The 4051-nt window shown below is 41.0% G+C and overlaps 1 pseudogene; it reads left to right on the top strand.

Annotated features, from left to right (window-relative positions):
- Positions 1–375: 375 nt before the first annotated feature.
- LOC109774464 (zinc finger BED domain-containing protein DAYSLEEPER-like) lies at positions 376–3617 on the top strand (annotated as a pseudogene).
- The last annotated feature ends 434 nt before the right edge of the window (positions 3618–4051 follow it).

The raw sequence follows: 4051 nt of genomic DNA, 5'->3' as shown, positions 1-4051 counted from the left end.
ACTTGCTTTGCCGTTCTTCTTGAAGTTCCCCTTCTTCCCTTTACCCTTTTTCTTAAACTGGTGGTCTTGTTGACCATCAACACTTGATTAGGGATGACAATTTTGCCCATGGGTATGGGTACCCGTGGATACCCTACCCGAAAACAGTGGGCATGGGTGAGACTTTCTACCGTTTCATACCCATGGATAATGGGTATCCATACCCGCAAAATATATGGGTAGGGTATGGGTATGAAGTACCCATGGGTAACCCAATGGATACCCAAAACATTAATAAATAAATTAAATCATATAATATATGGGTAAACGTATAGTAATTACCTTAACTAGCCCATGGACCACAAGCCCATAGCCGGCCATCCCACTAGACCCCTCGTAATCCTACAGCAATTATCTTCTCTGCTTTTCCTCGACCTCGAAAGACGAAGCAATCGAGGGCGCAGTTACTCGTCACCGTCGTTGATTCATCCCCAACCGAGGCGCCCCACTACTCTGCATCTTCGATTCTTCATCTCCCTTACTTCTACTTAATCCTTTCCCAATTCCCAGTCACTTCTACCCGTCGCCGTCCAGCTTTGCCGCCGCCTAGGGGCAGCTCGCTCGCCGCCCGCTAGGGCTGCTCCCTCGACGCCCCTCCTTCCTCCGGCTAGAGCCTCTCCCAGGCTGCCCTTCCTTCCCGCCGACTAGATCTGCTCGCTGGCCGCCCTTCCTTGACGCCGGGTAGGGCTCTTCACTACTCCTCCAGCGACCATGGCCGGCAGAGGTCAAAGAGTCAAAGCTCAAAAATCACGTGGAGTGGAGAAGCAGAGCAACGTTAGTTCAAGGGAAGAGGTGAGTATTTTTCTTTAGTGATGGCATACAGTAATCCTAAACTGCCCTGATAATTTTTCTTTAGTGATGGAATTTTGATGGCATAAAAAGATCACTTGTGATAGAATATAGTATGCATAAATTTGCTTTAGTGATGGAATTTTGATGGCATACAGTAAGCATAAATTCACATCATAATTTTTGCCTATTTTTTAAGGTTGTTGGAATGGCGTCCCCTAACACCGGCTCGTCACCATCACCCGCAGAAGAGAGGTCAGCTGTGAATATGTCCGCAATACAACAAGCTGATGCTACTGAAAGTGAGGTAGTGAATGCTGGTACACAATCTGGTTCTAAGAGAAAACGTAGATCTGTGGTTTGGAATGATTTTGAGGAAGTAATTGTTGATGGGAAATTGAAAGCTGAATGTGTGTTCTGTCACAAGAAACTTAGTGGGGAACAGTCTCATGGGACCTCACATTTAAGGTCTCATTTGGAAACTTGTGATGCTAAGAAATCCAAAGATTCAAAACAACAAAAATTGAGGTTGACAAAAGGTGATGCTGGGAAAGTCAATTTAGAAAACTATGTATTCGACCAAGATGTTGCTAGGAAAGAACTTGCTATCATGATATGTGTGCATGAGTACCCTCTGTCCATTGTTGATCATGCTGGTTTCAGATCTTTTTGTGCATCTTTACAACCTATGTTCAAGATGGTCAGTGGAAATACAATTAAGAATGATATAATTGGTCTCCATCAAACACAAAAGAACGCCATGATCCAGTATTTCGCAAAATTCAACCATCGAGTGGCTGTGACTAGTGACTTGTGGACTGCTGGACATCAAAAGAAAGGCTATATGGTTGTTACTGCACATTTCATTGATGAAGACTAGGAATTAAAGAGTTTTCTCTTAAGGTAAAAACCATATCCATGCATTGTAATCTAAAACTATTTTGTCTACATGTAAATCTGAAACTGTTTTATCTACTTGCTGTTTGAAACTGATTTATGTATTATGTTCCAGGTTCATGTATGTGCCATGTCCTCATAACCCTGAAGTTATATGCGAAGCACTACATCAAGTCCTCGTCGAGTGGCATCTTGAGAGGAAGATATCTACAGTGACTCTTGACAATTGTGCGGCAAATGATAAAGCTATTTGGAATATGGAAGATAAGTTGGATTCTAACTCTCTTATGTTGCAAGGCAAGCTAATCCATATGCGTTGTTGTGCACATATATTAAATTTGATTGTTCAAGATGGAATGAGTGTCTTGAAAGAAGGTATAGAGAGGGTCCGTGATAGTGTTGCTTATTGGTCAGCCACACCAAAGAGGCATGAAAGGTTTGAAAAGATGGCACGGACTCTGAACATTCCATACACTAGAAAGATTGGACTTGATTGTAAAACACGATGGAACTCAACTTATCTCATGCTTAGCACTACATTGCAATATCAAGAATTTTTTTATCGTCTAAGTCGACAAGTTAAACAGTTTGAGTGTTGTCCAACAATAGAAGATTGGAATTTTGCGAAGGAGGTTTGTGATAAGCTAAAGATCCTTTATGGTATCACAGAGTTATTGTCGGGCACTAAATACGTGACATCTAATATTTTCTTTCCAAAGATATGATGTATTCGTTTGGCAATAAGGAAATGGTCAGCTAGTAATAATGAATTGATGCAAAAGATGTCCGAAGAAATGAAGGAAAAGTTCGATAAGTATTGGCTTGATGTGCATGGTCTTATGGCCATGGCCACTATTCTTGATCCTAGGTATAAAACTCACATGCTGCATGCTTTATTTGGATCTCTTTATGGATATGAACATGTTGCCAATAAAGTTGATGAGATAAAAAACTTATGGTTGAATTGTTGCTTGAATACCAAGAATCCGACGAGCCTGCTGCTTCTGTCCAAGTTGCTATCCAAGCTGACAAAGATCAGGACGATGAAGCGGGCATATTACTTGATCAATATATGATGCAGCAGCCCATTGTTTCTTCTCAGCTACACACAGAATTGGACTTGTACTTGGAGGAGCCTGCTCTCCCTAGAACACAAGAGGTTGACATCATTACTTGGTGGAAGGTTGGAGGTATGAAGTATCCCACCTTGCAAAGGATTGCTCATGATATATTACCCATTCCAGTCACAACCGTGGCATCCGAATCTGCATTTAGTACCAGCGGCAGAATACTTAGTGCACATCGAAGTCTCCTTGCACCCAAAACCGCTGAAGCTCTTATGTGCATGCAAGCATGGAGTCGTGCTAATATGTTTGGTAATAATCCATTCATTTCATTCATGAATAATTATGAATTGTATTTTGTTTTCTTTGACTATCTTCTAACTAAATGTCGAATAATTTTGCTTTAGATAATGTCACATCCGACCACTTTGCGATTCAATCTGTTCTTGAAGATGAACAAGAAGCTATGGTAACAATATGTTGCATCCATTTACAACTTATCCTGTTCATACCAATGATGTTATTGTGTACATCCTTATACTTTTTATTTCTTTTGCAGGAGGAATGTGTACACCATTGAAGACTAAAATGAGCAAGTGGCGTGCAGGAGGGACGTGCTGTTAGCATTGAAGCATGGGCGCACATTGTTGTTATTCATGCCATGTTGTTTGGCTCATTGGTTGATTGTTCTTAGCATTGCAAGTTCGCAAATTATTATTTTTCTTAATTTTAGTTTGTAATGGAGAATAAGACCTTTAATTGTGTGTCAAATGTCATTGTGAACTTTTATGTAAGTGCAAACCTGATTCTGATGGATGAGTACCTGAATTTAGACTTTTTTTCTCATCTTAATTTGTTATGTCAATGCTATATATTATGCCCACCGGATACCCATTGGTTATAGGATACCCGATGGGTATGGGCATGGGTACTAATTCGTGCCCATGGATAGTGAAGTGGGTGGGTATAGAAAAAAATTGGGTATGGGTTTGGGTAGAAAAAGGTCGTACCCGCCCATACCCTACCCATTGCCATCCCTACACTTGATGCTCCTTCTTGATTTCTACCTCCGCAGCCTTTAGCATCTCGAAGAGCTCAGGAATTGTCTTATACATCCCTTGCATGTTATAGTTCATCATGAAGCTCTTGTAGCTTGGTGGCAGTGATTGAAGAATTCTGTCCATGACACTATCATCCGGAAGATTAACTCCCAGTTGAATCAGGTGATTGTTATACCCAGACATTTTGAGTATATGCTCACT

This window comes from Aegilops tauschii, chromosome 6 (genome assembly GCF_002575655.3).
Source record: "Aegilops tauschii subsp. strangulata cultivar AL8/78 chromosome 6, Aet v6.0, whole genome shotgun sequence".
NCBI classification, from domain to species: domain Eukaryota; kingdom Viridiplantae; phylum Streptophyta; class Magnoliopsida; order Poales; family Poaceae; genus Aegilops; species Aegilops tauschii.
The sequence above is the reverse complement of the archived record's forward strand: the minus strand, read 5'-3'. Positions and strand labels throughout refer to the sequence as shown.